The sequence below is a fragment of the Rhamphochromis sp. 'chilingali' genome, assembly GCF_963969265.1.
Source record: "Rhamphochromis sp. 'chilingali' genome assembly, chromosome: 2".
Taxonomy (NCBI): Eukaryota; Metazoa; Chordata; class Actinopteri; order Cichliformes; family Cichlidae; genus Rhamphochromis; species Rhamphochromis sp. 'chilingali'.
Window position 1 is genome coordinate 17,481,892 of NC_137930.1, and position 20,193 is coordinate 17,502,084.

Sequence of the window (20,193 nt, forward strand, 5' to 3'; positions counted from 1 at the left end):
ATATGTCACATATTGACAGTGGCTCACCGATGCCAATGACATAATTACCCAGCTACATTTCTGAAAGAATGCAAAAGCATTGACATATATTTTTCCTACAATAGCCCGACGGGCAGGGAAGAGAAAGATTTTGGTAGCCCGACTGAAAAAATTGCTAGCTCCAGGACGTCAGGCTAGCGATATTGCAAGCCCTGTATCTGATTGAGGAATCATGCATCTTTGGAAAAGAGAGTTTATTACAGAGAAATGTCTCTTTCCAAAATAAAAGCTATACTATCCGCTTCTTCTGGGCTATATTCTCAGCAGCATAAGGAGAATCATGTGCTAACAGCTGTCTAAATGACTCGGCTAAAGTTTGTAGCATGCTTGCTTTTTTTTGTCTGCTTCCACTTGTCTTTGCACTAGGATGATGTCGGCGTAAATGTGCAGTCATATTCGTTGTGTTGCCACTAGTGCTTTCAGGTTAATCTCGTTGAAATGACCTTAACGCCACAACACGGCAAATCTCCGTTAACGAGCTACCGCCGATCGCTCCGTGCATGGGGCTAGACGGCCAACACGTTAACGAGCTAACTGCGCTAACACACTAGTTCACACCAATGTAATTGAGCATTGCATGGCACATCCAACATACTGTTTTACTTTAGTCCATGACTCGCTTACCTTCAGGGTCATACGTCACATGAAAACCAAAATAATTCCAAACGCCAGATCTGAATGAGGTTCAATTTGCCTGTTGCAAGTAGAGCTTAACTTCTGTCTCGCTAGCTTGCCCTGCGCTCTTCCTTCTGACTATGCTGTCTGTGTGGAGCGCTCAGTGGATCTGCGCTCGACAGTGCAGCCTAGGCGGAGTAGTCGAACACAGATTCACTGAGCGCTCAACACAGACAGCATCGTCAGAAGGAAAATTGATAAAATAAATTACAAATGTTGTATTGTTCGATACATATGCGTACCGAACCGAAAGCACTGTATCGAACGGTTCAATATCGATACGAATATCGTTGCACCCCTAATATATATATATATATATATATATATATATATATATATATATATATATATATATATATATATATACACACATACATATGTGTATATACATATATATGTGTATATACATATATATGTGTATATACATATGTATACATATATACATATACATATATGTTATAACCAAGCAACTAACTCTGGGGTTTAGGAAGAATATTCTGAATAAGAGGAATTATCCAGTATTCTAACAAAACAGCTACTCTATTGTTTTTTTGACAGAGAAAACATATCAAATTTTTAAACTGCAACATTTTAGCATTTCATGAAAAATAGGAGCTCCTTTTGAAGTAGATGGCAGCAGTATATCTCAAAAAGGCTTTGAAACGGATAAAAGAAAGGGCTGGAAAAGTAAGTGTTACCGGAAAGAAACAGGGAACATTTTGCAACTTACCATTGGCAACAGATCCAATACATGATTGAGTATAAAAAGAGCATCTTAGAGCGCCAGAGTTTCTCAGAATGTCATGGCTCCTGGGCTGGTTAGAAGGTTTCTGTTTTAGTGCATTTTTTTCAGTCACCTGTTGCTTTCTGACGGGCAGCCCCCACCTAGCCTTGTCTATTCGGTGGAGTTTCCAGCACCTATGCTTCACCCTGCACACCTGTTGCTCATCTGCTCGTCAACCCACCAGCACCTTCCAAAATCATTGCCATTCACAAATACAGGTTAAAGCTCTATCATGCGAAAAAGAAGCCACGTGTGTACATGGTCCACAATCGTCACTGCCTTCTCAGAGTCAAAGCTCATTTAAAATGGGCTGAGGCAAGGGTCAAAGTGCTGTGTGGGCAGACAAATCAAAATTTGAACATTCTGTTTGAAAAACACTGACACTGTAACCTCTATATGTTATCAGTATTTAATTCAATCGCCTGCATCTCTGATGATACAGAGATTTAAACAAGGAACAAAGACATCTAGCAAACATCATGATTTTGTAGAAGAAGAGTAAAGGTAATGAAATGGCCTGCCTTCAGTCCAGACCTTTTACCATGTGAGAATATTTGGGACATCGTGAAATAAAATATACAACCAAGAAGAGCCCAGAACTGTTGAGAAGCTGGAATCCTATAAAAGATAAGAATGGGACAAGATTCCTCTCCCAAAAGCACAGCAAAGTGTCTCCTCATTTTCCAGACATTTACAGACTGTTGTTAAAAGAGGGGAAGTTACATGGTGGTAAACATGGCCTTGCCCCATATTGTTTGAGACATGCCGCTGCCATCAAATTAAAAATGAGCCAATACTTTTGTGAAATTTGTATATTTTACACATTTTTTCTATTTTGAATAAAGGGGGGGGGGGGGGGGGGGCATAGCTGGACTGGCCATCGGGCATACCGGGCATTTGCCCGGTGGGCCGCTGGCGATTTTTTTTTTTTGATTTTTTTTTTGGCAGGGTATAAATAATGAAAGGTGTTGGATTGGCCAATTGGTCATGATCGACTCTGGGCTGGACCAATTACAGCCAAGGAGGTCGGATGCACCCTCCCCCTTGTTTAGCAATCTTATAGACGAACTAAAGAAAATGGAGAACAAAAAAAGGAAAGGAGGTGCAGAAAAAATTAGGGCCAAAAAGAAACAAGCCCTTCAGGCAGACGCTGCCAAATGTGTAAAAATAACTGAATTGTTTGGCGGTAGCTATGGCATAGCTTCCACAGATTTAGCAACATCAGCAAGTGGTGGAGGCCAGCAGGTGGATAAGGGAAAGGGGAGGCAAGAGGAGGAGAGACCCGAGGCGGCCGCCGGTCATAGTGGCAGAGGAACTGAACTTCAGGTAAGAAGTTATGACCTGCTGTCTATCTGTGTCAGATATAAACCAAGTTTAGTTGGAGTTTGTTTTTGTTGTGCTGACTTTTTACAGGCGCTTAGAATAACTGGTACTGCGTACTAGCTAGCATGACGGAGTTTATATACTGCTGGGCGGGTGCTATGAAGTTACTGATAGTAAATTTTATTTTATGCTTAAGGTTAGTTTCTCAAACTCTTCAAAATCTTAACAAATTGTGCCAATCCTTACATGTTGCACCAGGCTGATTTATCATCAAAAGTGGAGAAGTCTGTGACAGAGGAGACAGAAGAGCAGCAGAGAGAGATGGAGCGAGAGAGAGAAATAAAAGAGCAGGAGATGGAGATGGAGAGATGACTTTATGTCATCCATGAGGGATGCATTTGACATATGTTTCACATATTATAGCCCAGCAAGTTACTTATAGCAATTTAAATACGAGCAATCAGTTTTTGGCAAATACCGGAAATCAGTTTTTGGCAGACAATCGCTTTTTGGCACAACACCGGCTATTGCAGTTAATAATACAACAGCTTCTTGCCATTTTTTTGTGTTTCTTTTTATCGCTGTGCAACTGAGTTCAATTGAAAGCCTGCATGTGCTAGTACCTCTTGCCACAAGTTCCCAGAATCCTTTGCGGTTTTACCCCTGAATGACGTCACATTTTTGGTGGGCCGGTCTCTAGTCAAAATGCCGATTTTTTTGTCCCAGTCCAGCCCTGGGGGGGGGGGGGATTAATTGGAATGCCAAATACGTTAGCGGGTGTAGGACTGTGTAGTAATTTGAAAACGCTTTTTAAAAAATGTGACTGAAGGGAAACCTGTATCAGACATGAGCTCCCTTCCCAGTCAGGAGCTTGAAGGTCTGATTTGACAGCGGAAGAGACAGAGCTGACAACCCCCCCAAAAAAACCCAAAAAAAAGCGGACTTCTGTGTAAAGAGATTTGCACAAATTGAAAACAGGAGAAATGGAAGCTTCCAGAACAGCCTTGAGACCTCTAACCAGGGCAAATAGTTTATTATAGGTAATACATTTCCAGTAGGAACAGCAGCATTTTACAGTTTTCATGTTTTAAGTAAAGCAATAATACAAACTAATACAATAATGATAAACTATGACAATGAGTATGTAGATGGAGAGGGTTCATTAAGGGCATCTGTCTTGTTTAGTTCTTGTTTTTGGATAATAAAACCAAGCATTAAAATAATTAACACTGCCATAAAAACGAAGTGTTGCTTCATGGGACGTGAAGAGGGAGGAGTGAGAAGACTTTAGAATGAAATATCATTCGTCTTAAGGTGAAACTCGTGGAAGAGACCAGTGGCGATGCACGAGAAACATATATTTCTGTGTCAAAACTGCCAAGAGAGGTCAGTCAAAACAACACTGCACAATTACCAGAACCCACAGCCATCTGAGGGTCATTAGACACCCTGAGGAGAGCTGACTCAATGCACTGCAGGGTGAGCCATGACAGGAATGTATCCATAATCTATTTTTCTTGTTGTTGTTGTTTTAACCTTTTCTTCGTGGTATCTATCTAAAGTTTTCTATCTAAAGATGAAGGGAATTCTTCTGGGCTTCAAGAAGGAAAGAATAATCCGCTGACCTCACCTTGACCAGCCTTCACTGCAACTGCTTCTTCCCTCGGAAGCAATGGCTTGATTTCTATATTGTGCTTAATATCTTTCCTCAGGTCGTAAAATTTCCACTTCCTTCCATGGACTCAGAAACCATCACGATGACAGGTGTGTAATGCAAAAGATGATAGAGGGGTCATTCAATCCTGAGTTGCAAAAAAACAAAAAGTATAGCATGGCTTGCAATTTGGCAACGACAGAGTCAGCTCATAGACAACAATCGACTGGAATTTCTATTGGGAGAGGAAAGGAAGTGAAAGAGACGAGAGGAATAAAAACTAAAGCAGAGTTGTTTTTCTCTTAGACAGGTAAGTACAGTTTATATTATCCAGCATGTATTAGCTGGACTATTGCTGCCAGGGGAAAGTCTAGGACCTGAACAACTCCACTCTTGAAAAATACAGCCTACTACAGAGCGCCGAAAGCCTGAGCCTTAAGAAGAGCAAAGCCCAGCTGGTTAATTATATGTTTTACAAAGGAAATGGGTATGTTTGCTGGTGTTTTGTGACTAAAGACTTTTTAACCTTCTTTATTTTGATTCTGTAAATACTGAGAAAGCTTAACATTCAACATTTGGATAAGAGCAGAAACAAATCTCTCAACAGCTTTTGTTGATGTGACAAGCACAATACAGAGAATGATTTTTCATTGAAAGGTGCTAAAGGGCACGTAATGGACTCAGCGGGTAGCTGTTTCAGCAGGAAAGGCTCTAAAAAACAATTGCGCACTGGCTGCCTGTCACCGGAACAAAAGGCAAGCAAATATTAGTGGCCGCCAAGTGAACCTGTTGAGCATTTAGTAGATGAAGTGCCATATATCTCCCGAGGCAGGTGATGCAAACCCCAGCTGAGGAAAAATGAAAACAGAGAGTGGACTTTTTTATTCACGGTTTTAAACTGTTAACATCTAACATCTCCCTGCATCTGCTGGATGCTAGTGTCTGTTTGCTAACAAATTTGTCACCCTTAAACGTGCGAATGTAATATTGCTGTGTTTACAGCTCGTTCCTATTGCTCCGGAGTGGCATCCTACGTTTAAATTTGCCATAAACTTAAAACCTTTAATTGCAGATGAAAGCAAATAAAACAGTTTGAATTGTCAGTAATTTAAGTCACAAATGCATTTACAAATTACATACATACCACAACGAGTGCATCTGTATCATGGAAGCAGACCTGTTTGTGCATCCCTTTATGCAGCCGAAGGTACCAGAATGAATACGTTTGGCTCGGCCTCCCCCTCTCTCCCCCTCTGCTGTGCCCTGACAAGACACTCTCCAGCTGCTTGGGCACACCAGCAAATAAAGAAAAGATACACACGAGGTGAATAAAAAAGGTAATACCCACTTCAAACACCACTTCCCACTAATCCCTACATGCTCTCAACCTTCACACAGCGAAAGTATACCGCTGACACCTGGATACTGACACTACCCACTCAGCCAGCCTTTCCGGAACAGACTTCACTTCCGAGGAGTAGCAAGGGACTGGAAAGAGAGAGGATTATTCACTCAGGGAAAAAAAGGAAAAAAAGAAAACACACAGAATCTGCCTGCCCTTTTGCAAAGCATATATCCCTCTCTGCAGATACAAGTGCGGCAACAATCAGGCTCCCATCCAATTGGACAGCATCATTTCCTGCTGTAATCAGCGGCTGAATATGAGCTACACAAAGATTCGGCCTTGTACAACCCACCCCACCCCCACGCACCTTTTTCTGTTTTCCCAGTAAAAAGTAATCTCTTTTTTTTTGTAGTATCCTTCAGATTCTGATAGGATTTTATCCAAGACCAACCGGACAAAGAAGGTTTAATAGCTCCGGGTTTACAGTATATTTTTTGGTCTACTTAAATTGATTAAGGGTAGATTTGTTTGACGTTTCCACTACTAAAGGAGAGCTTTTATTATCCATCTTCTCATCTGTCTCACATGTTACATATGTAGTTGTAATTTGAACATACTGTATTTAAATGTCTCTCTCTCTCTCTGTCTCTCATCTTATACAGTTACCCAAATGGTCAGAAACATTTAAAATGTACCTAAACTAAATTATAATTAAATTCTAGGTGAAAACTGTAGTTTTTGAAAAAAAAAAATTAGAGTTTACCATCATAGAAAGCAAATATTATTTCAATTTAGTTCAAATGTTCAGTATTTATATTTTATATATTGCCAAATCACAACAAAGGTAACTTCAAGGTGCATTGTGTTGTAAGGTAAAGACTCTACAATGATAGAGAGAAACCTTCACTGATTAAACAACCCCCTTTGAACAAATGCTTGGTGACAGCAGGAAGGAAAAACTCCCTTTTAGCAAGAACATGACTTTATCAGAACCAGGCTCAGAGAGGGGCAGCCATCTTCCACGACCAGTTGTAGGTGAGGATGGCAGGACAGAGAGCCAAATGTTATTGAATATTAGCCAATATTCACATTTGATAAGATGGAATATTTGATATGTTGCTATAAAGATTGTTTAAATGCTTCATATTAAATGTGTTGCCAGTGAACTGCTAGTTGGTCGTTCAGCTTTAAAATATCAGTTATAAAAAATATAAAAGTAAACTAACATGCACAGTGGGGATCAGCAGAAACAGAATAACAAATTTCTGGCCAGGAATAGGAGATGAATCAGGCCAAAACTATTCACTCGCCCATCTAAATCATTGAATTCATGTGTTCCAATCACTTCCATGGCCACAGGTGTGTAAAATCACCTAGGCATGCAGACTGCTTCTGCAAACATTTGTGAAAGAATGGGTCGCTCTCAGCATCTCCAGCATGGCACTGTGATAGGATGACACCTGTGCAACAAGTCCAGACAGAAAATTTCCTCACTAGTAAATATTCAACAGTCAAATTGTAGTGGTATTACAACAAAGTGGAGGTGATTGGAAATGACAGCAACTCAGCCACAAAGTGGTAGGTCACATTAAATCACAGAGTGGGGTCAGCGGATGCTGAGGCTCTTAGTGCACGCAGATCTTGTCAACTTTCTGCAGCTTCAAATGCTGCAGACCTCCAAACATCATGTGGCCTTCAGTTCAGCTCAAGAACACTGCATAGAGCTTCCTGGGATGGGTTTCCATGACCGAGTAGCTGTATCCAAGCCTTGCATCACCAAGCACAATGGAAAGCATTGGTTGGAGTTGGGGTGAAGCTTACCACCACTGGACTCTAGAGTAATGGACGTGTTCTCTAGAGTGATGAATGACGGGTCTCTGCCGGACAATCCAATGGATGAATCTGTGTTTGGCATTGCATCAAGTGTAAAGTGCCAGTGAAAGGAAGTATTAATGATTCAACATGTCTGTGCACCAGTGCGCAAAGTAATTTCCATAGAGACATGAATGAGTGAGTTTGGTGTGAAAGAACTTGACTGGCCTGCACGGAGGTCCTGACCTCAACCCGACAGAACACCTTTGTGATGAATTAGAGCAGAGACTGAGAGCGGAGACCTTCTAATCCAGCATCTGTGTCTGACCTCACAAATGTGCTTCATAAAGTATTGTCAAACTCTCCCATAAACACTCCTAAACCTTGTGGAAAGCCTTGACAAAAAAAATAGTTCAAGCTGTTTTAGCGGCAAAGGATTAGCCACACTCATTTTAAACCCTATGCCTCAAGAATGGGATGTCACTCCAATTCAAATGCATGTGAAGCCAGATGAGCGAATACTTTTGGCAATACAGTGTATCTGCAAATATGCAAAGGGATAGTGTGAAGAAATAAAGATTGAAGATGTGCTGGCAGATTGAAGTATTGATGAGACAAATTCAGACCTTTCAGGGAAACATTCAAAGTTATTTCTCATTTGTTTCACAGATGGCTAGTTTAAGATATATTTGGTTGACAAGAGAACTACATAATGGAAGAAAAAATGACATTTCAAAGTGCGGTACTCGTACACACAGACATTTACACATGTACAATCCTCCAAAGAACTGCAATGAAAACAAGCCACGGGCTTTCCTTTCATCGTCTGCTTTTCTCTCTTTATCAAGTGTGAGACTGTCACTGCATTCCCTGCATCACATGCTGCAGTTTCCATGAGAACAAATTCAAACAAACACACACACAAGGTTAACTTCACTTGTATATTACGCTAAATTTTTCCAAACCAGTCCTGAATTGACCGCTACAGTGGTAACCTCAGGAAAGAGTCAATATTTAAGTTGGCAACTTTGACAAACACTTTAATCTTTTTAAGCTCATTTAGCTCACGTGGTCCATCGTGATCAGGGGTTATTACCTTGGGTAAGAACACCATGAACCATGCCTGGCTCCTGGTTTGTTTAGTCTGGGCACGATTCTCTGTGCAGACTGCTTTCCCTCAAGAGTCCCTAAAAGAAGCTCATGTTCCTCCAAGTATCACCAGCACGCACACACACACACACACACACACACACACACACACACACACACACACACACACACACACACACACACACACACACACACCTACTTCATAATAAAATGGCAATTCAAGACAGCAACACAACAACAAAAAAGGGGGGACAATGAGATTGTTCCAGATAAAGGCCAATTTCCCTCCTCAACCTGGGCTCCAGCTGCCACTTCTTCAGATTGGCCCTCATCTGTCCATGCATTCATAAACGTGCATAATAAATGTGTAAGTGTAATCTGGTGCAGTGATAATAGCTTCATATTTGTCAAACATTTGATGATGTTTCCATCACACCGGTGTGCAGAAAACACCCGCAAAGACATTTCCCACATGGGAAATCCTGTCAGAGAGGCAGAAAAATCGGTTCTCCGAGGCAGAGATGGAGACATAATAAATGACTCTGAACCAGAATAAACAATTATTATTTACCAGCTCACACAGGTCTGCTGCTGCCATTGTTGCTTTAACTTGAGCAACAGGACAGACGGATTGATGAATGGATGGAAGGATATTACAAACATGATCTTACATTTATGAGCTTCCTGTAAGGAGTAATTAGGGATGATCGCCATTCATGCTCTAATGCGACTGCATGGTGTAATCAAAGATAAAGGTAATGAATATCAGTAACACTAATGAATATTTTAAAGCAGTGCATTAGTCATTATTTAGAAGCTAATTGCAACATAACAACAAATCACAACATATTTTCCCAAAGTTATTTACAGAAATTAGATGATTTAATGAACATTATGACATTAAGGCATGTCATTTTGCCCACTTGTCTGTTTTTGTTAGTTTTGCTTCAGTTAACAGTTTCACTCACCCCAAATATTAATAGATCTTTATAAGAATGTAATACTTATAGTTTAAATAAATACAGGATCTACTGTCAGGTCTTCATGGCTGCTTACACTAACACAACACACTATTTAAGTCCATGTTCACTCCTGCTTTCAATCCATTCCCTTTTTTTGATACACATTTGTCTTTGGAAGCTCAATAGCTCAGCATGAAACAAAATCTGATATTCAGTGAAGCACATATTTTTCTAAGAATATTTACTGACCACTCTGCAGCATTTATGTTTTGTGATGATTTACCAGTTTTTCCAGCGGTATCACTGACCTCCTTCGGATTCAGCATTCAGCATAACTACACATCGATCCGTCCGGTTCTCCCCGGTGATGAATTTAAGGATCGGGTTTGAGTTCATTGTTCGTATTTCTTTAGAATGTTTTGTTACAGATTTCCCACACCTTCTGTGTTTGAAATTATATACTGCCTGCAGTAATAATAACGGCCATGTTTAGAGGCAATGCCAGCATGAACCAATGCTGCCCCCGTGTGGTGGGTTTGATGTTGAGTACGCCCAAGAAAAAGAAAAGCAAAGCGAAACCTTCTTTACCTGGTCTCAGATTGTTTCCATCTGTTGGGTAGGATGTTTTGTGTTACATGTGAAGTACAGGTTATGTTTTTCTTTTCTGTCATTCATAGCAAAATATAGTTTTTACAAAAGTTGTCAGCAGTGATGGGTTATCCGACAGCTTTCCGAGAATGAACTGTTGAAATTGTTGCACCTGTCTGTATTTTCTCACTCCGTTATATTTGGTTCACTGCTCTTTTTTTCCTCCTGATTTAAAAAAAAAAAAAAGAAGGGGAGAGAAAGAAAAGGACGCCCTGCAAGGATACAATTAACCTTTAAACCTTAACCTAATTTTCTCACTGCCTCCTATATGACTAGTGATTGTGAATTACCATTTCTCTGTACAAGAGCCCAAAAACTCATTTCCAAAGTGATATCTGCTGCCTGACCTTTGAACTCTCTCCCTCCTGCTCACCCTGCGGTCAGGTCATTACATCCGTCTCAGTTCTACATCAAACTGCAGAGGCCTTGCTACATTTCTGCTTCTTTTCCATCTTTGAATGCAACACTGCAACTCTGTCATCACCTCTGACACACATACATTCCAGATTCAGTATGTCTGCCGCACATGAATGTTTTGTGTGTTCACGCTGCAGGAGTTCTCTCATTCTGCACTGGCTTCAACCTCCTTTGACCTTTGACCTGCCAGATGTTCACTGTGGACCTATCGATCTCGAGGGAAAGAATAACAACAAGGGGCGTGTGAAAGTTGCTAGTTGTAGAAGTGCACTATAAGTGCAACATAACCTACACATGGTGGCCACTTTATTAGACATACATGTGTATCTCTAATAATCATCTAGTCACGAGGCAACAACTCTATGCATGTAGGCATGCAGACAAGACAAACTGTTTAAATCACCTTTCTTTACCCATCAGAATCGGGAAGAAAGGTGATTTAAGTGACTTTGAGCGCATTATGTTTGTTGGGGCTGGTCTGAGGCTGGTCTGAGTATCTCAGAAAATGCTGATCTGCTGGCATTTTTCCACACCGCCATCTACAGGGTTTTAGGGGAACTTTCCTGAAAAGAGAAAACATCGATTCAGGTGCAGTTCTCAGTTGATGCCAGACGTCAGAGGAGAATGACCAGACAGTAATTCAAACAAACCACTAGTTACAGCCATGGTATGAACAAGCGCATCTCTGAATGCACAACATGTCAAACCTTGAAGCAGAAACTTCAAGGTTTGACGTGTAGCAGAAACTTCATTATGGTTATCTAGATGCTGCGCTTTCAGCAGGAAAAACTTTTCATCACTCATCCAATTGACTTCTTTAGTCTCAGCTGCAGGTTTTGCCAACCTCATCAATGATACATACTAGCCAAAATTAGCACCACTGACTAATTAATGGACTGTGAGCTTACTTTCATCAATAATATACACATTGTCATGACCATTGATCAATAGCTATGAGTACTGTTTACAAAGACTTGATGCCCAAACCACCTAAACTGGCTCCTTCCGATGTGGAGGAGCAGCGACTCTACTCTAAGCCCCTCCCTGATGGGTGAACTTCTCACCCTATCTCTAAGGGAGAGGCCAGCCACCCTTTGGAGGAAGCTCATTTCTGCCACGTGTATCCGCGATCTCGTTCTTTCCGTCGCAACCCACAGCCCGTGACCATAGGTGACGGTAGGGATGTAGATCAACCAGTAAATTGAGAACTTTGCTTTTACTCACAGCCCTCTCTTCACCACGACGGATCGGTACAGCATCCGCATCATTGCAGCCGCAGCACCAATCCTGTCAATCTCCCGCTCCCTTCTCCCATCACTCGTGAACAAGACTCCGAGATACTTAAACTGCTCCACTTGGGGCAGGAACTCGTCCCTGACCCAGAGTGGGCACTCCACCCTTTTCCAGTTGAGGACCATGGCCTCAGATTTGGAGGTGCTGATTTTCAATGAGTGATAAAATGTTTCTCCCACTGAGATCACAACATTCAGATGAATGCAATCAACTGTCAGGAATTTCATTACCTGGATGAATGACCATGCATCAAGACACTTGCAGCACAGTGGCAGAGCGGGGGGGTGGCTTACTGGGCTTAAGCCCGGGTTGTTTTTTCAGAAGCCCGGGGTCTTTTGGAGTGTAATTTTTTCATAGTTACATGCCTGGCTGACAACTGTATAAAACAAAAACTACACACAATATTTGGAGCACATAGTGCACACTGTGGGAATTTACGACTGTGCGTAAATCCCCCCTAATATTGGTATGATCCGAGCTCAGGCACTAAGCGACTGAGCGAGGGGGCGGTGGAGCTGCTGCCTGCGAGTGCGCTGTTGGAGAAGCGCAGACAGAGGAGAACTGAAGTTTGACCAGGTACCAAAGCAAATCATTCGTACTGTACAAATAATGTAAATATGACGGTGAATCACGAAAGATTGATATCAAACTGATCACTTGACCCATATTACGTTACTTGCTCTTCAAGTGAATCAACAAATGGAGAAATGAAAAGCCGAACAACAACAATGCTGTTTCTTTAGAGAGTCTTAGTTTACATGTGTGTTTATTTCATATTTTCAGTTGTTGCCCTCCATGGCTAAATAAATCGGTTTAAGTAATGTACTGATATACAAGAATGGACATAAGGGGCTTCTTTCAAAGAAAAAACTCTGGTAGATGTTATTTTATATATTATGCTTTGTATGTTGTTCAGTATATTTCTATGAAAAACAAGAGGGATTTCAGTACACAGCAGTATATCCACAGTTTAAACCAGATATTTACATACACTTTATGGAAAACACAAGAACATTTTTACTGTACAACATCAATTTAGAGTAAACTTGTTTTGTTTTGGATAAATAAATATTGAAATATCTTTTGAATTAGTTAAAGAGAGACAGAGCTGTCTATTGTTTTATTATTTTCATCAAATTTAGGAGTACATATGCACTAAGTTTATTGTTAATTAATAAGAAAACTCCAGACGATTCCATTCTGAGCTTAAGAAGCTTCTGATAGGTTAGTAGAGTCCATGTGAGTAAATTGGTGGCACAGCTGTGGATGCATATAAGGCAAAACACAGAGCCACAGAGATGGAACAAGAGCAGGTGAGACAGACATGTTAGTCAAATGGTTGTTTACCAAAAGTATCACCGTATCATAGGTAGTCATGTATCTCGTACCTAGTGTTTCTTTTTAGGTTTGTTATTTTTCAAATTCTACATTTATTAAGTTATGCAGGCTTGTTTGCACAACAAGGCTGAATAATTATATAAACTTTTCTCAATCTAAATAGTGTACTTTGGTAGAATTAAAAAATAAGTGTAGTGCAGGTCTATGGTGATTTTTAGTGCTACTATCATCTAGTTTTGATTCTGGGTCTGTCTTGGTTAAATCCTAAGTAGTCCAGGGGCCCGTTCTTCGTACGTCGCTTACTACATCCAAGATCAAATGACACATCCAAGATCAAATCATCGCGCTAACCGTGAGCTCGCTAATCCGGTTCCCCGAACACACCTGCTGTTGACGATTAGTACAGCTGGACGCAGTAATGTGACATCACTGGGTGTCATAAAAGGGGCTACGCATCGATAGTAGAAACATTGATCGGCAACCCTCTGATTGGTCGGCGAAAATGTCGAAGGAGCGCGCTCGGCTCGGTATTTTTCGGCAGCAGAGCAAGAACTCCTGAGTGAGGGATTTCAGGAGTTTCAGAGTTTAATCAGAACGCAAGGGAACACTGCAAAGGCTGCAAAAGCAAGGAGAGAGGGCTGGCAGAAAGTTGCTGACAAATTAAACTCGTAAGTAATTTAATAATAATAATAATAATATATTGGATTTATATAGCGCTTTTCAAGGCACCCAAAGCGCTTTACAATGCCACTATTCAGTCACTCTCACATTCACACACTGGTGGAGGCAGCTACGGTTGTAGCCACAGCTGCCCTGGGGCAGACTGACAGAAGCGAGGCTGCCATATTGCGCCATCGGCCCCTCTGGCCAACACCAGTAGGCAGTAGGGTAGATTTATTATATTACACTATATTATCCAATATTATATTACATTATATTATATTGTTATATTATATCCTCTTTCACATTAGAGCCACAACAGGACCCACTAGAACATGGGAACAAGTAAAAGTGAAATATAAGAATATTCTACAGAATGGTAATATTTATCACTTATATTGCTTTTCGTCTCTTGGAAAGAGAGCCTGAAATAATCTGTTTGTTTGTTTATAACAGCAACCAAGAAAAGGGCAGAGCAAAAAAAGACAGGTGGTGGTCCTGCACCCCCTCGTCAACAAGTTGGTTAAGTAAATAATATCCTCACGGGAAAATCGATATCTCTCAATGAGCACACTGTCGCGCTGAGCTAAAGGATCCTGTCTGTCCCGCAATATACGCTGAATTCTGAGGACTCTCCTTATCAATCTTGCACCTTCCGCAATGGGTTGCTCGCGTAAACGGACAGGACATGGCTGCGACAGGCTTCCCAAATCCACCTTGGCTTTTATAGCCGTGGTCTCTCATCTTGATTACACAAAGTAATTTACAATTACTACTCTGAAATATGAATTACATCTGTAATAATCACATACATGTAATAGAATGTTAATAGTACATTTCCCTTTTTTAGGAAATGACCTGTATGTATCTGTGTGACATCAATAAAAGGATCAAGTGCTGCATTATCTTCAGTTACATTGATGTTATTTATTTATCGCTGTTGCTTTCGTATAAATGAAGCGGACATACCTGCGTGGCCGCGATCTAATCCTGTTTACATAAAGTAAACCTGCTCCCGAGCAGGTTTACGCTTACGGCTCTGTTGCTATGACAGCAAGTCCCAGATGAGCTTCGGGGAACCGACTGATCCAGGATCACGCGAAATCGTCAACAATCTAATCCGGCTAACCTACTTAGCGAGGTACGAAGAACGGGCCCCTGATTTTGAACTGGAATAAAAACAGGATGTAGTTGTCACGGTCCTGGGTCGTTTTGACCCAGCGTTTTGTGTTTTCTTGAAGTTCATTTTTGTGCCTTGTGTTTGTTCTGATTTGTATTGGTTTAGGGTTGAACCTGAAGTTAGTGTATATTCAGCCCTACCTGTGTCTGTCCTTGGTGCTCTGTTCTTGTCCCCGTGTTGTGTTGTAAATCAGTCCGTGTGTTCCCTGCTTTACTTCGTAGGCTCGTGTCCTAGAGTTCCTGTCTTATTCTGAAAGTCTGTGTCTCCTCCGGTCCTCATGTGTATTAGGTTCAGCTGTTCTTCCCTCCTGTGTGTGATTACCTGATTACCTTGTGTGTGTATATTTAGTGGGTGTCGGTCTGTGTTCTTTGTCGGCTCGTCTGCGTTATCTGCCTGCATTACTCTGCAGCTCTCTGCCCCGCACCCCTTTGTATGGTCTCAGGTTTGCTCTTTAGTTTCTCCCAGTTTAGGTTTCCGTTTGTAATTGCTCATGCTGCGTTGCCTGTTTTTGCCACCTCCACCTTGTAAATAAACATCACTCGTATCATCAGTTTGCTGCATTTTGGGTCCTCCTTTTCCTCCACACCACACGGCTCACTCCGCCAGCCGTGACAGTAGTCCTGTTTTAATTCCGGATCAGTTCTGGGTCTGGTTGGATTGGGATTTAGTCCGCATGTCTTGATACAGCCCCAACTTTGTTCTGCCTTGCTGCTTAATTAAAAAACTAGTTTAAGGTGTTCTGCATATGTGATACATATTTTTCCCTATATGAAGTCATTCTTTTTTGAACAAAAGAACAGAGCCCAGTAATCTTTCAGTCATTTCAACCCCCCTTCCCCCCCCCCCCCAAATCCTACATGCGTACTACCCTTTAGGGCTAAGCCCCGGATGTATCAAATGTCTGCCTCCGCCTCTGTTGCAGCAGATGGGCTACAGCAGCAGAAGACCGCACTATGTGACTGTCCTGTCTGCTAAGAACATTAAACTCAGGCTACGTGTCACAAAAGGTTCACCAAAAAAATGTTGCCTGGTCTGATGAGTCTTCATTTGTGATACAGTCACATGTGAGTCAGAATTGGGCGTAAACAATATGAAACTATCCCATAACCATTGAGGCGGATGCTGGTGATGAAGGGGTTTGTCAACAAGAATTAAGTTGATAAACTTAATTCTAGCTAACCAAGTGGCCAGTAAATGTTTATTCTATATTAAAACGTAAGACTAATGCCTATTTTTCTTCATTCTCTACTCTTAATGTATTATGTATGACTCTTAACTGCTCTTACTCTAAGCACAACCGTTCCATCTGAAGATGTTAACCCAGAGGATACTGTTACCAAACATCAGCATGGAAGTTCTGTCCAACTGCATTTATAGTATATTTTTGTGTACTTACAGGAAATGGTAAAGACCATATTTAGAATTCATAATTTCTGATATTCTTAATCTTGTCACATTGTGAGTGCAGTACAAAGACACTACAAAACCTGATTAAAATTTCTGCAGTAGGATGAAACTTCATTCTAGTCAGGCAGCTGTGCAGATCTATTGCACAGAGGTGGAAAGAAAACTATTAAAGCAGTTCTCAAAGGGGGGCCGATTATGCTCATTTCCACCTCCATATTTCTTTTTTTCTTTTAAAAGAAAATCATTCATTATATTAAAGAAAGCGAGGCACAAGAATAGATGTCGAATAGCGAGTGTTTAGACTGAGGTTTTGCCTCACAGATTACTTTTACATACACTGACCTCATTATTTGAAGCTATGCCCATTGCTATGAAAAGCATAAAATGTCACCTTTGAATCAAGACTGAATCTCAATGGCTCGTCTACAGGCTATGTTTCTGCAGGGTTCCCATCTCTGAACATCAACAAAAATATGAGAGCGCTAGGAAATCACTGGGAGGGCAACCCATTATGATATGAAAGTGCATCGCAAGTGCAATTTAGTACCAGACTGTGGTCTTGCCAAGGCCATAATTTATTTAAAACCAAGCAGCCCTGTGATGTAACACTGAATTAATGAATGTTAAAAAAAGGGCTCCCAGTGTAGTCTTGCTGATTAATACGATGCAGTCTAGGCTTTCCAGCTGAAGACCAATCAAGCTTTTTTTTGGTGAGTATTAACAGCGTCTCCTTTAATAAAACTAAAACCACTGTGGTGAACTGAACAACGTGAATTTTAAAGCATGCACCCATAAATTCCTGAAGGTTTTTCTGGGTGTACAGTAACATAACCAAACATAATACAATGCCTGCTTTCTTACAGCCTATAAAATGCAAACTTGTGTGAATATATGTAAAAAGCACAAAAATGCATTTTCTTCTGTTAACTAAACAGGTCTGTCGTGTTCCCGTGTAGCCTTTTTTTGTTTAATGACAAAAGAAATACATTTCAAAATGCTTCAACTTCTGATAAAGGCTTTGCCCACAGCTGCCTTTTTGTTCTGTGTTTGTATTCACTGCAGCAAGGCCCTTAACAGAAGAAGTGATGTTTTTCAAATATCACCCCTGAATTTCCATGTGCAAATAAGCGCCATCCAATCAATTAAGTGAGACACTTCAAAATGTTTTGCAGAAAAAAAAGCAAAAAAAAAAAAGCAACACATACACATTCAAGTTTATCAAAAAGGCTAATCGGGCAAAATAAGGCCCCCAGTTACACTCCAAGAAGTTTTGACAATGCCTATATCACAGTTAGTGAAAATGACACCCCTTAAGACAAAAGGACTGACACTACCAGACTCTTCAAACGTCCGGTGCCACACAGCAAATTCAAAAGTGTTAAATGTTTTGGTGTTAATAGTCTTCTTGCAAAAGTAGAGTTAATTTTACTCTAAGTAGAGTCACATTCTTTTAATGTAACTCTGAGGTGTAAAATGATAGTAGTTAAAATCGAGTGTTAAAAATGAGTGTTTCTCTGTCAAATCTGGAGGTGTTACAATGGAAACATTAACTCTTGACCTCTTAACTCTGAACTCCTACAGGGGCTATGACACCAATAGAGTAAATTCACAGACTCCGCCCCCAGCACGGCTCCAATCGAAGCTGAAGTGAAGCCGTTTCAGAACATTTTGCTCTACATATTTGAGTTGTTTGCCATGCTTGGTAAGTCATTTTTCAAAGATTGTTTTAATTATTATTATGAGCTTTTACTTCTGTGGCTCTTTGGAGTTGAGACAAAGCTGTGTGAAAGGCATTAGCCATGTTGCTCGGTGATAGCATAATATTCTGTTTTAGCTAGCTGAAAGATATTGTTTGCGGGCAAATACCACAGCCTTGAAAAAAGCTTGCATGTGAATTTTCAGTCAAACTTTTGGTCAAATACACCTAAAACAATGTCTAGAATGTGAAATGTTGGTATAATGGTGCTACTTGAAGCCTGAAAACGATCGCCCATAAAAAAAAACCGAGCAAATAGCAGTAGCAGACGTCCTGACTCGATTCTACGTTAGCATAGATCCCTCCAGAGTTTTGTGCACACGGTTTAGGTAAAAATGAAAAAGGTTGAGGTTTTACATTTAGTTCAGTATTACCTGTTGCCTGTGTCCTTGTCTTTTGGGAAAATACTTTACACAAGTAATGGCTCAAAGAGGATTCCTTTTTTTTTTTTACTGTGCTGCAATTGTTTACTGGATTGTTTGTGCCATTAATTAGTGTCAACTAATTTTTATTCAATCTCCACACAGGATATGCTTGTGAAGATGGAATATGGGGGAGAGCAGAAGTGCGTTGAAGTTCCACAAAGGGATGAATGAAGGACATGCATATTGTATTGAAGAAATAAGTGATGAGAATGCTGTTATTTGCATTTACCATGTCAGACCTTTTGATAAACAAAATTCTAATGAAGTGAGAACATGTATACTGTTACATCTTTCAGAAAATGTTTTGAAATTGTGGTGCACAGTTCAGAATAAATGTTTTTCAAAAACCATTGCATCTTTTTAGTAAATGTTTATTTCCAAAAGAAATTTCTAGAAGTTCAGAACAGTAAAATTCCCGCTTTTTAGAATGAATTAGAAGATAACTCTTACGTAGTTAAACTAAAATACTCTTTGAGAGTTAATATATAAACTCTTAACACCAAGTGTTAAATTATCAACTCCAGACAGATTTGGTGTTTAACACTAAATCAGAGTTAACGTACCAACTCTCCAAAAAGAGTTAAATTAACACTCTCTGGTGTGGACCCATATAGACACTTTAATAGTGTTGAAATCAAATCCGACAGTGTTAATATGGACATGCTGGATTTGCTGTGCACCACTGACGGAGCTTAGCCAATTAAAACTTCTTTGCAGTTTCCTTTCCCTGATTGTCCACACTGAAATCTATATTTTTGGTATAAAATATAAAAGTAAAAAATATATAGACTACAAAGCTGACTGAGGTATCTGTGCTACTCAGGTTTCTAAGCAAAACTGATGTGATCTGACTTTATTTCCTCCCTGTGCTCTCACCACATCAGCTGGCTGTTTGTTTGTCTAGTGCAGGGATGTCAAAATTAGAAAAACAGAAGAAAGAAATGTAAGAAAAACAGGAACTCTTCTGTCATTTCATTATTACTCGATTACTTATTTACTTTGGTGTAGTCTGAATAGCCCAGAGAGGTCTTTATTAGTAGGAAAAGATGTCACACTTAGTGAAAAGTCCAAAATTTATGCTCTCCTTTACATTTTCCAAAGCAGTTCAGCGGGCCACATTAGAGTCTTTGTTGGGTTGATTCTGGCCACTTTCTTGCAACTTTGTGGTCACTCTTTGATTTGGGGTTGCACCTAACATTTATTTTCATTATCAGTCAGTAGTCTGGGACTTATTTTTCTCTCCCTGCGCCAGCCACAGCTGTGGTTGAAGGTATTATGTTCCTGGATTGTCTCTGGATTGAAATCCTTTGAAGGCAATGTATCTCAGGAATGTCTTGTGAACGTGAACTGGAAGTTATTAGAATT

The 20,193-nt window shown here is 40.4% G+C and overlaps 1 protein-coding gene and 1 long non-coding RNA gene across 3 annotated transcripts in view; both read left to right on the forward strand.

The window, feature by feature from the left end:
• The window catches only part of LOC308392914 (uncharacterized protein), a 160,258-nt gene that overhangs the window by 94,278 nt on the left and 45,787 nt on the right, over positions 1-20,193 (forward strand). The window lies entirely within an intron of this gene.
• LOC308392755 lies at positions 18,038-19,178 on the forward strand. Its single transcript, XR_013970864.1, has 2 exons — positions 18,038-18,349; positions 18,931-19,178. It is a non-coding gene; the product is annotated as an uncharacterized lncRNA (long non-coding RNA).